Here is a 14020-nt window from a genome sequence, read left to right as displayed (position 1 = left end):
AGATATGTAGTTAATGGATTAAGTTGTATAAAGATGGAATTGGCGTGAAGAAGAAATAGCAGTAGTAATAACGATGATATATGTAGCAGGCTGAATTAGTAGCATAATTGGATTTAATAATAGAATTAACGAATAGTAGAATTGAAGAATTAGTACCTAGATGTTTAGGGGTTGTTTTGTAATGATTAAGTTGATGCAATTGATGCATGTTTAAGTTGTTGTTTTCGTTTTTGTTGTTCTGGTTGTTGTTGTTGATACGTTTATTAAGTTGCAGGTCTTATGACCAATGTTTTTTAAGTTATTGATGATGCGTTGATTAAGTTGCAGGTCTTATGACCAAGGTTGATTAAGTTGTTTGCGGTTGTTGCATTGTTGTGTTGTGACGTTGTGGTTGTTGTTGCATGCATACATTTGCATTGTTTAAGTTGGCCTTGATGGCACCACGTTGAAAAGTTGAAGGCTTATGCCTTGGCCTTAATGGCACCACGTTGAAGGCTTACGCCTTGTTGAAATGCCTCGATAACCTGGCATATGTTTAAGTTGGGAGTTTTACTCCAAATGATACCACATGCATTTGCACAGTTGAGTCGCATTTGAAGTTGTTGTTGTTGTTTCGTTGTTGTTGTTATTATGTTGTTGTTGTTGATATAAGTTGTCGTTATTGTAAGTTGTTGTTGTTATAAGTGGTTGTTGTCATTAAGTTATGATGATTTAAATTGTGAAATAATTATTATAACTATTGTTATAGTTGTTGTTGCTAATTGTTGTTACTAATTGTTGTTATACTTGTAACTGAATATTGTTATCATAATTATTGTTGGTAAATAATTATTATAACCGTTGTTACTATTTGTTATTATAACTGTTGTTTGAATAAGTATGAAGTGGTGATATTGCATGATCTAATCTTAATATATTATTTATCATACGCTTGCTTATATTGTTAGATATCTCACCCCTTCTGTAATGATGTTACCTATTATGGGTAATTGAGCAGGTACTCAAGAATAGCTGTGGAAGTGAAGTAACTTTATGAAGTCTTTGGTTACTGTTAGTTCGAGTTGGTCTTGCTCTGATACGTAGCACTCGGGGGATGAACGATTGTCTTTTTATTGTTGTTATAACTATAAGTTGTTAACTTTTAAGTGGAATTTATGAAGTAATATGATGTTGGTGAAGTTGTTTTAGTTTAATAAAAATATTATGCGAAGTGAAGTTGAATAATTGATATTATTATTATTAATAAAAGTTGTTTTATTTTTTAAAAGAGTAAACAGGTTTTATCGGTTCATCCGAGTTATGTGCTATGTATCTAAGATATATGTGATTAAGTTGTTTGTTGTTTTACGTTGAATGTGACATCCCAATTGTATGTTGAATTTCCGCACTCTGATTTTATTAAATATTCGTCGGGTAGATTTGGGGTGTTACACTGAGTTCCGCACCTTCATGGAGAGGCAGACTGAGAGCAATGCTGGGATTCATGACATGCTGGCCAAGATTATGTCTAAGCTAGGGTCATCTTAGTATTTGAGTCTTAGTTGTTTTTCTTTGTTTCTTGCATCTGCTTTCTATGCATTCTCCTTGTACTTCTGACAATTCTCCTTTTGCTAATCAATGAAAATTATCTTTTCTTCTCTCATATTGTTTGTTTTTCATCTGAATCTTTTATGTTTTTTGATGTTGTGACAAAAAGGGGGAGAAAAATGTGATAAATGATCTGATTTATATTATCAGTTGCTGGGAGAAAGTCTCCACATCTCTAACAGAACTTGCAAGTTCTATGTCTTTGAGTGTTTTGCAGGAAGTGAAAATCTTCTTAAAAGCTCAACATGAGAAGCAAGGACATGAGGAAAATCAATTCTGTATGGAATCAAGCTCGTTAAAATTGAAGCAAGCTGAGTGCTGTAAAGCTTCAAGATCAGAAGCAAGAAGGAAGAATGTTCTGATATTCTGATGATAGAATATGCTCTAACTCATTCTCATTCCTTATATGTTTTGATGCATGTTTTTAGTTCTAAAATATGCTCTGAAACATTATTGTTTGCTCTGATACATAATTATATGTTCTGATACATATTTTATGTTCTGATTCATTCATGCTTTGACTTTTGTCGTTTAGTTTGTTCTGTAACATTTCAGGATGTAGAGATGCTCTGATGATGCTCTGGTACATTCAACAATGTTCTGATACAATCTAGCATGCAATGATTCAAGAAGAAATTCAAGCTCTGAAGCTGTCCTATGGAAGCAAGAATCAGAAGTTATGAATGTTCTGAAGATCTAAGCATATGTGATCGTCTCAACTGAAATGGAAAATACTCAGGGAAGTCCTTGATTTATAAATTTCTTCCAGTAATTATTTCAGGGGGAGATTATTTATCTCAGGGGGAGATTGTTAATCTCAGGGGGAGACATATTCACACACTATGTTTATATGCTTATGCTATAGCTGTGTAATTGTCTTTAGCCGTCTGATTTTCTGATCGCAAATTCACATCATTTATGTATGTTTTTGTCATCATCAAAAAGGGGGAGATTGTTAGAACAAGATTTGTTCTGATCAATATTCTTAGTTTTGATGATAACAATGTATATGAATTTTGTATGAGATAATGTGGTACTCTAATACTATGCAATTTCCATTTCAGGAATTATATAAAGAGTATGCACAAAATCAGCGCAAGAAGCACTGACTCAGAAGGTTCAGCATGCAACATCAGAACATGGTCTGGCAAGACATCAGAAGATGGTCAAGCAGAATCAGAACATGGGTCTATGGAAGCATCAGAAGAACTTGAGATCAGAAGTAGAAGCACTGAAGTTCTCATGGTATCACGCTCAGAAGCACTTCAAGGTCAGAAGACAAGAAGATGCTCTGCACCAAGCTGTTTGACTCTGATGATATTTAAACGTTGTTCACACAAACATCAGATCAGAAGCAAGTACTAGATGGCAGGCTACGCTGATTGACAAAAGGAACGTTAGAAGCTATTAAAGGCAACGTCAGTAGACACAACGAAAGCAAGGCTCGAGGCAGTTGACAAAAGAGTAAAACATTAAATGCAATGCTGTACGGAATACGCAAAGCATTAAATGCTCCCAACGGTCATCTTCTCAAGCGCCTATAAATATGAAGTTCTGATGAGAAGCTAAGTTACGAATTTTGAACCAACTTGTAGAAACGCTGTCAAATTCAAAAAGCTCTCAAACTTCATCATCAACCTCACTACATTGCTGTTGTAATACTTTAGTGAGATTAAGCTTAAACTTAAGAGAAAATCACAGTTGTGATAATAGCTTTATTAGAAGCATTGTAACTCTTAAAAGCATTTGTTTACATTAAGTTGTAAGAACTAGAGTGATCAGGTTGTTGATCAGTATACTCTAGAAAGTCTTAGAGGGTATCTAAGCAGTTTGTTCCTAGAGTGATCAGGTTGTGATCAGTATACTCTAGAAGACTTAGAAGTTGTCTAAGTGGAAAACCATTGTAATCTCGTGTGATTAGTGAATTAAATCCTCAGGTGAGGTAAATCACTCCAAGGGGGTGGACTGGAGTAGTTTAGTTAACAACAAACCAGGATAAAAATCATTGTGCAAATAGTTTTTATCTTACAAGTTTTAAAGCTACACTTATTCAAACCCCCCCTTTCTAAGTGTTTTTCTATCCTTCAGTCGTAGCAAACGAAAAAACTCTCTCAACATTAATCTAAAAACTATTTTTTGCGGTATGTTATTATTGTTGTTGTTGTTGTTGTTGTTCTCCATTACTCTTATTGTGTTGTTGTTGTTGTTGTTCTCCACTACTGTTGTTCTTGTTCATATTGTTTTTATCCATTACTGTTGTTCTTGTTGTTGTTGTTCTCTATTACTGTTTTTCTTATTGTTCTTGTTGTTTTTGTTGATCTCCATTACTATTGTTGTTATTGTTGTTGTTGTTGTTGTTGTTGTTGCTGTTGTTCTCCATTGCTGTTGTTCTTGTTGTTGTTGTTGAGAAGCATTATTTTATGGATCGTAGTTGAGCATCTTCGCTATGTTCATTTCTTATTCAAATTTTGTGACAATAAATTTAGGTTGTTTTAGGTTTTGGTTTTGGTGTTTTAGATGGTTATGCAAATGCCTATTTTTATAAGAAGAAATATTGGTTAACCTACAAACTGCCTTGAATACTGTGCATCAAGAATTTGGGAAAGACAACAAGAATGAATATGGGAAAGAAATCAAGATAATTTACTGTAAGTTATAATTTTTATGTTTTAGATTTTGTGTATGAAGCATTAGTGTGCCATTCACATTTCCTTTATTTTTGTTTTTCTGTAACCATATTTTGATTTTATTCAGATTTAGTATCATATAACCATAGGATGAAAGCTGATAGATTAATGTGTATGAAATCATAGAATGAAAGCCCTAAATTAGTTGTAACCTTAAGTTGATAGATAAGAAACCATAGAATAAAACTTTCATTAAATAAAATTAAAAAATGTCATTTTTTTATTAATCATATCTAAATCCTTTGACTGAGAGAAAGTTTGACCAAGTATTATCTGCTTCATCATCATCATCATCAGAATCGATGATGACTGGCCTTTTTACCTTTCTTCTTCTTGATCTCCTTTTCTTGAGAGCTCTCCTGAGTGTCAAAGGTTCAGTAACAGGGTCTCTTTCAACGACTTGGACCTCTACAGCCATAATAAATTCTGTCATCTCAGCATTGGATGAAGTACTCATTTTCTATTTTGGTTTTTCATCTTCTTTGATTTCTTTGGATAAATTTTCAGCAGAAGTACTCATTTTGATTCTTCCTCTTCTCTGATTTCTCTGGATGAAGTACTTTTTCTTTTTATAGATTCTTCTGATTCTTCCTCTTCTTTGATCTTTTAAAGTCTAAAAGGCAAAAGATTTCATGCATGTCAAGTCTCCTTCTAATTATTACTTTAATTCTCCACGTTTTCTTATCTTGGAAGTTGGAAAGATCTTTTGGTTGACTAGCTACTTCGAGCTATTGAATGAATACATTCTTTATCTTTTCAAATTTCTTTTTCCCTTCTTTGATATTCTTTCCACTCCTTCTTACGCATAATTTGATGTAATGACGTGTACATTGTAGGTTGTTTAATTCCTAATGGAATTGTGTCATTGATGTTATTTTGTTCTTATTGTTGTTGTTGTTGTTGTTGTTCTCCATTACAGTTGTTGTTGTTGTTGTTCTCTTTTTGTTAAGAATATTGATTTATTACCTCGATTCTTCAAAATATCGAGTGTTAGTATTGGACGCGCCATCTATTTCTAAAATTAATAAAAATACTGTTGTTAAGAATCAAACCCACTTGCAACTAACTTTACCCCTCGACGTTTTAATAACCGAGGTGATAAGGAGTAGCTTTTCATGACGTTATTCGTTACCTCGCTTCTATAACCGAGGTCAAACGCATTTCTCTTCCAATGTTAAATGTGTTTTTTATAATAGTGATCACCACTATTGATAACATCATTTTTGAAAAATTAATTCGAAAATACACGTTCATATCATTAGTCTTTAAAAAGTTCTTGAGGATAATAGTCCACAAGAATCCTTCAATATTGAATTGCTTTCCGTAGATGAAAATATATATCAATATGACTTTTATGTATTGCTATTTTGTTTATTATATTTATGTCTCAAAAAAAATTTATTTTAATTGTTTAAGTTACAAACTTTATAAAAGAAGAAAGATATCAAACAACATAGAGAATGTATTGAGTTATGGATTTCTTATACCATAAAGTATTTTTTGGTCTCAATTAACAATGTGAGAAAATATAAGTCAACTACTCACAAATACATATTTATTTTCATTGAAAGCAATGTATTATATATAAAAAAAACTTATAACAAAATCTCTATAAATCATTTCAACTTCACTAAATTCTCATAATTTCTCGGTGGTCACAGTGACAATTGATATTTAATTTAATTTTTTATTTACATTTTACTTTATCCATTCTATATGTTTTTATAATTATAAATATTGTTTGGATTGAAAATGTGTTTGAAAGATTAACATTAAAAATGTTGAGGAAAAATGATCAAAAACATGGATTTAACTATTGAGCACCTTAAGTAAATACAATTAATATTAATAAATATTCAAACCGCAAAACAATCCTTTCTTATTTTTCTCTAGAGTAATTTATTATTTTTATTTATTATTTGTTTTATTATATTTTAAAATATATATATATATATATATATATATATATATATATATATTTATTTATTTATTTATTTATTTATTTATTGTATAAGAATATTTTTAACTTTTAAAAAAGAGAATTTCTTTGCCAACCTCCCAACTCTCTAGCCCACCCCTGGTGAAAAACCCAAACTACCCCTGACTTCGGAAGTTCATTTCCGAAATGCAAGAAAAAGGTGTTTTCGGAGATGCATCTCCGAAAACGCCTTTTCTTTTGAAAAAATTGTCTTGTTTCGGAAGTTCATTTCTGAAAACAGCATTTCGGAAATGAACTTCCGAAATATTGCGCGTTTTGCAGATTAAGCAAAACAGCCCCCCTCCCCCTAATCATTTACCCTAATCATCATCAAACACTTCCAAAGGAGAAATCTCTGCAAAAAATCTGCAAAAGCAAGTGTGAAGTAGCCAAACTCTTCTTCCAAACTCAACCAAACTCATCATCAAACACTAATTGGTAAGTTTATCATTGTTTTTTCAAGTTTTAGATCTATTTGATTAAACTATATTAGGGTGTTTAGAAACTGAAAAAATCACATTAAGATAGGTTAGTATTGATATTAGGATGTTTAGTAGGCATAAAAATGGTTTTGGTTTAGGTTTTTGGGGTCTGCCATTGGAGGTTGGATTGAAGCTCTGCGCAGGGGTGTTTCGGAAGTTCATTTCCGAAAACACCTCCTTCCCAGTTTTCGGAAATGAACTTCCGAACTGTATCAGAAGTGCATTTTTTTTTGTTTTTCATTTTGTCTCGCATATTAATCGATTTCAATTGTTTACAGGAACATGTCAGGCAACCAACCAGCACGCATCAGACAGGGTAGGGAGACCCAGACTGCGTCGGCTAGACTCGAGCGGGCGGCGGCGCAGCTGGCGTCGACATAGGGACAGGGGCGGGGCCGGGGACGCCGTGTGCGAGTATCCGAGGACGTGGGAGAGGGTACATCTGGTTCAGGATCTAGGAGTCGGCTGGCTCGGGCATCTTCTTCCCGCCAGCGAGAGGAGGAGGAGGAGGAGGAGGAGGTGGCGGCAGTGACTTACCACGAGCCGGAGGGGGTACCGGATGTTGACCCTCCAGTCGGGGAGGAAGATGAGCAGGAGGACGGCTATCCGGGAGGGCCCTTTGACACTTCCGTGCTGATTCACTACCACGATCACGTCGCTCGGCGGATCTGGGAGGGAGAGGTATTTTTTTTTAATTTAACCGTTTATTTGTCACCATTTTTTATAATTTAACCGTTTATTTGTCGCTTATTTAATATATGTCGCTTATTTAATATATGTCGCTTATTTGTTTTTTTTGTAACAGGAGAGAGAGCCGCTGAAAATGGTGAACCACGCCCGCAAGATTTTCAGTCTGTTTAAACCAGCAGCTGAGTGGTTTAACGACCATGTGCGAGGTTCAGGGCTCAGCGGGCTCTGCATGACGGGGTACACCACCATCAGCACCGGCATGCAGGGGGCATTTGTGGAGTGCTGGCACAAGGAGACGTCCTCTTTTCACTTGCCGGTTGGGGAGATGACGATCACCTTGCATGACGTGCAGTGTCTTCTCCACCTGCCGATTAGGGGGCCGCTGTTGACCCACTCCAAGATCCAGAGGGTGGAGGCCATTGAGTGGATGACGCTCTACTTGAGCATGGAGCACGAGGTTGCTCACTTTGAGTGCGTCACGACATCTGGGCCTCATGTCCGGTTCACCACACTGAGCACTTATTTTGAGCACCACCTGGACGCGGCTGCTGAGGCTGAGGGTGTGGGTAACGAGCTGTTCACAGAGTATCACCGCGGCTACGCTCTCCGGTGCTGGTACATGCATGTGGTAGGCGCTGCATGCTTTGTGGACAAGAGTGCCAGGTACGTCGACGTGACCTACCTCCGCTACTTTATGGACCTGGATACCGTTCACCAGTGGAACTGGGGGCAGCTTCTCTGGCATACCTCTACCAGAAGCTGAATGAGGCCTCCAACTGGAGGACGAGGCAGTTGGTCGGATCCTGCTTACGGTACGTTTTATTTTAACACATTATTGTATTTATTTATTTATGTTTCGTATTTATTTTTAATACATTATCGTGTTTCTGTTTCAGAGCTGGATCATCTCCTACTTCTCCCGCATCCACGACTTTCACATCGATCCTGCGTACGTGGACGCCATGCCCAGGGCCGCCAGATACGCTCTCTAGAGGGGGAACGATGCGGTGGGACCATACCGTCTGTACTTGGACCGCACGATGCACGACGACGTCACCTGGAGGCCGTTTGCCGACTACGCCCAGATTGTCCCCTTTGACGGCATTGCTCTATATTCAGGCTGGTTGGCATGCGGGACCGGCATCATGGTCCGGTATCTCCCTGAGCGGTGCATGCGTCAGTTCGGATTCGTGCAGCGGATACCCAGGTCACCCTTTGAGGCAGCTCCCGACACAGTGATCCGAGTGCAGCTCACTGCCATATGGGAGGACTGGCAGCATCATGTGGTACCGCAGGAGTACCGTCTCACTCGGGTCACACAGGTCTGGCACAGTGAGGAGGGGTACGTCACATGGTTCTACCGGGTGTCCCATCCTCTGCTGAGACCCGACGTTCCCGGCGCTCCTAGGCCAGCACATGAGGAGATCTTGGAGAACCAGCAGGCCGGGGATGACCACGCCATTGATCTCCTGCCGATCTGCCAGCGGATAGCGATGCTTGGGCGGGACGCCTTGGATCGGGGTGTCGTTCTTCAGGGCGGTCCAGATGCAGTCGCCGTGATGGAGACGATCGTCACTGATGCGGGCCGTGCGGCAGGGTACAAGCGGCAGAGGAGGGCTCAGGGTGAGAGGGTTAGGCACACCCAGTAGTGGTCGGGTTTATTTAGTTTTTGTTTTCGGATTGTATGTTGCGCACACTATTTACTATTTGGTTCAGCTTGTATATATTATTTGGATTTTATTTATCGTATTAGTATTTTCTGTTTATATGTCGCTTATTTTATTTGGCGTTTGCGTTTAATTAAAATGCGAGACTGTTTAAGAAAAAACATAAAAAAAAACACAGTTTCTGCATAATTCGGAAATGAACTTCCGAACTCACCCCCCATGAGGTGTTTTCGGAGATGCACTTCCGAATTATGGAAATTTTTTTTAAAAAAAAGCGCTTCGGTAGTTCATTTCCGAAGCAGGGGTATTTTGGAATTTTCGCTGAGGGTGACCCCCATAGGGAGGTAGCTAAAGAAATTCTCTTAAAAAATTACACACTTTTTTTCTCTTATTTTTTTTTTCCTATTGCATTTCTCTAAACAAAAGATTAAATTTATTTTATTTCTCATCTATTTCTCGCTTTTTTTTAGACAAAAATTTAATAAACAAAATAAAAAATTATTAAAGTGCCAAGACTCTTTACATATTAAAGCCTATTAAGTAGGTACGTCTTGTATCATTTAAAGTCTATGTTCTTGTCCTCATGTCCCTACTATCGTAACAGACAGCAGATAGTGTGTTTGTTGTATTGTATACTACATACATAAAAGGCCCCATTCTCATTAAATTACTTTGTAACTCAATAAAACAGTAATCTATGTAGGGGCCGGAGTGAACAGAAATATATCATATCATTCACTCATAATTTATCAATCATCATCTCCCTTCCCGTTGCCATGAACTACAAAAATTGCATAACACGAACTATAAAACAACGTACCGACATATAAAAGTAAGGATTTTCTTAGCTATTTTAACAAAGTTAACTTGCCTGTAAATTAGTATGAATTATAAATCAGACAAAATCAATGAATGATTATATTATAAGCCTTATGGGACTAATTCTTCATTACTTTTGACCTCGTAATAATTTGTATGTACTATATAGTAAGACAAGAAGTAGCCTTGTAAGTGTAGTTACTAGTTAGAGTTGGGGCACTCAAAAGTTCTTAACTGAAGATCTAGGTTTCAATGTCTGGATTGAGGGGGAATGGCCGACACTCGACGAGAGGTGGTCAATTATTTATATGACATGTTTAAAGAATTAACTATTGTTAGACTAAGGCTTATTAAGGTGCTTTTCCGGTGACATCACCCTTTCTTATTGAGGAGTTTGACGAAGTGGTGTTCCAGTGTGATGAGAATAAGAGCCGAATTTTAATGGTTTTAACTTTTCTTTTTTCAAAAGGTTCTAGAGTATGCTGAGGTATTATGTGAGGATTATGTTTGACGTGTTTTATTGTATTGCATCATTATCTTTATAGTTTTGCTTCCTTTTTTTAACCCTGTTCTTTGGGAGACTTTTGACCTATATCTCCGGTTGGATCCTTGTATAAGTTGGTAGTCAAAGTTCTGGCTAAGAGACTAGGGTTGGTGATTGATAAGTTGATTTCTTCTAATCATTCTAACTCCTTAAAAGGGATAGTAATGATTGATGGTATTGTAGTTGTTAATTAGGTAATTGACTTGGCTAAACGCACTAGAAAGGCCTCCCTTATATTTAAGTAGATTTTGAGAAAGCGTATGATTTAGTTAGTTGGAGCTTCATAGATTACATGCTTATCAGATTCTACTTTAATAGTTAATATGGGTTGTGTTGGTTAACAGCTCCCCAACCTAAGAGATTAAGAACCAGAGTGGTTGAAACAAGGAGATCCTTTAGCACCATTCATTTTTCTCCAAGTTGCTAATGGTATTAGTGGGTTGATCAAGAGGGCCAGAGAGCTTAGTCTATTCTCAGGGTTTAAGGTTGAGAATAGCTTAATCTTGGAAGATCCCTAACATCATTAACAACAACAACAATCATAAAAGATACACGATATTAGAATATGATGCTAAGTTCATAACATTGAAGGACGCTACCTCGTGAAGTTTTTCTAAAAACAAGGGTTCTAAGATAAAGAATCTCTGCATTCCTGGTAATACAACAATAGATTAGAACAACTTCATTGAGATCTTCGGCTTAATTAAATTCCTAGCCTTAGGGTTAGGGGCCTTGGTTTTAGTGGTGCTGTTTCTGGCTTTGTTGTGATTGCTGGAGGTGTTTAGTTTTAGGTAGAGTCTTTCTTGTTTTATTATTGATGGCTAGTGAAGGTTGGAAGAAGGTTTCGCATAGGAGGTAGATGGGAGCTAAATGGGACGCAACAAGGAAGGAAGAGGAGGGGAAGGAGAAGAAGTATGGTAACTTGTCAACATTGTCAACGTTCTACTTTACGGAGTTTGATGATAAGTGGAAAGCTAGGGATGTGTTTGAGGTGTTTAGTAAAATGGGAGAGATAGAGGAGGTCTTTATTCCAAGAAATAGGGACAAAAGAGGTAGGAGATACGGATTCGCGAGGTTCCTCAATGTCAAGGATGAAAGGATGCTGGCAACAAAACTAGATAATGTGTTTTTGGAAGGAAGAAAGTTACACGCCAACATCCCCAGATTTCAGAGGAATGAAAGGACATGGATAGAGAGGGGAGATACAAACAAGGTTAGAAGACATTCGAACTCTAACAATAATAATGGGAATGAGGAATATGGCAGCCGGAGGGGTTCTGAAAGGATTGATGGAAGATCGTATGCTGAAGCAACATTGAATGTGGCTGGGATTGAGAAATTAGGCAACAGACAAAAGGAAGTGGTGAGGAATCATCTGAGTTTTAAAGTAGAAGGAGATATGTTAACAAAGTACGACAATGCGTACGTGGGTGTGATCGAGGAACCTGGAAAAGGTGTTTGTATGAAAAAGGTGTTCCATGAAGAAGGAATTTTTCAATAAGGGTGACTGCTCTTGGACCTAATTTGTGTCTTCTGGAAGATTTAATTGAAGGTGAAACGAAAAACTTTATACAAGAGAGAGTTACGTGGTGGAGGTCCTGGTTCAAAGAGATAAGACCCTGGAACGTGAAGGATGTTGATTTGGAGAGAATCACATGGATTAAATGTACAGGAATCCCGTGTTATGCTTGGAGTAATGAGTTCTTTAAGACTATCTCAGCTACATTGGGACATTTTATCAAATGTGATGATAACACCTCCGCCAGATTAAGCATGGATGCTGCAAGATTGAGGATCAAAATAAGATGTATGCAGATCATTAATAAAGTTATCCCTATTTTGATAAATGGTTGTATGTTCAAAATTGATGTGATGGAAGGTTCCTCCACGATATCATTCATCCCTTATAGGAAAAGTACTGATGAAGATGAAGAAGGAACGTTATTGTCCACTGAGGAATTTAGCTCCGGTGACGGCAAAGAGGAAGAAGAAGACGATGGGCTAGAGGTGGTGGAGCCTCCCGATAAAGCAACACTAATTAATGAGAAAGGGACGTGTGAGAAGAGGGATGGGGAAAAGGAGATAGTTTGATACCTAGGACTGACAAGGAGCAGCTAGTAGAGAACATTAGGAAAGGAAATGAGTACTGTAGCGAAAAGGTGATATCTGTTTTACCCGTTGATTTAGGTGAAAATGATGCCTTAATTTTGAATAAAGATAGTCAAAGGGAGTCGTGTGAGAGAAGTTATGTGGGGAACACGTATGAAGGGGAGGGTTATAGTGTAGAATCTCTTTACATTAGTTGCAGTCCATGTGGGACCAGAAGAGTAGAGGTATCAAGTGGGCCATCAAATAAGAGAGATTGCACTGGGCCCTCACATGAGCAGGAGGTTCGGAAAGGCCCAATATCTTTTGATGGAGATTGTAGTAAATCAAAAGGAAATTTCTTTATAGACCTCCCAACTTTTTTGGTTCGACGCATGGAATTAGCTAAGCATTTTATCCGAACAAATATAGAACCAGAATGGATGGTTTTATGTCTCTTACTAGTTAATTCGAAACCATTTTGCTTCGAACATAGGAGTTGCTAAGAGTAAAATCCGCGAAAAAGAACCCATTGTATGGGAAATACTTCAAGAAGTTATGCGGGGACATCCAGTATTGCTGAATAGAGCGCCTACTTTGCATAGATTGAGAATACAGGCATTTCAACCCATTTTAGTAGAAGGGCGTGCTATTTGTTTACATCCATTGGTATGTAAGGGATTCAATGCGGACTTTGATGGGGATCAAATGGCTGTTCATGTGCCTTTATCTTTGGAGGCTCAAGCAGAAGCTCGTTTACTTATGTTTTCTCATACGAATATCTTGTCTCCGGCTATAGGGGATCCGATTTCTGTACCAACTCAAGATATGCTTATTGGACTTTACGTATTAACTAGCGGAAATCGTCGAGGTATTTGTGCAAACAGGTATAATTCGTTTAATTGCAGAAATTCTCAAAATGAAAAACTTAGCAATAATAACTTAAAGTATATGAAAAGAAAAGAACCCCCAAAATGCCCTTTTATTCTAGAAATGCATCTCCGAAGTTAAAAAAAAAGAGTGATTTCGGAAATGCATATCTGAAAACACCTTTTTTTACCACTTCGAAGATGCATTTCCGAAAAAATGCGCGTTTGGCTATTTAAACAAAACAGCCTCCCCCCATTTCCATTTTACCCTAGTTTTCAAAATTTCTAGATTTCTCAAGCATTTGCAGAAGCACACTACAAAGGCTAGTTCAAGACAATATTCTACTACTCTCCAACATTCAAAGACCTTGTCTAAAGCACCTCCAACAACACCTCAAATCTGTAAGTTTTCAAAACTTCAAATTTAGGAATAAAATTGATTTAGGGGTGTTAGAAATTAGTACAATGTAGTGTATTTAAGTCATTATATGTCATTGACTATAGTTACATAGGAAAAATTGCATTTTGAACCACTTAGGGCAAGGTGTGGAGGTTCTGCAACAATGGTGTTCGCAGGGGGTTTCAGAAGTACATTTCTGAAAGCACCTCCTT

This window comes from Vicia villosa, linkage group LG1 (genome assembly GCF_029867415.1).
Source record: "Vicia villosa cultivar HV-30 ecotype Madison, WI linkage group LG1, Vvil1.0, whole genome shotgun sequence".
NCBI lineage: Eukaryota > Viridiplantae > Streptophyta > Magnoliopsida > Fabales > Fabaceae > Vicia > Vicia villosa.
The sequence above is the reverse complement of the archived record's forward strand: the minus strand, read 5'-3'. Positions refer to the sequence as shown.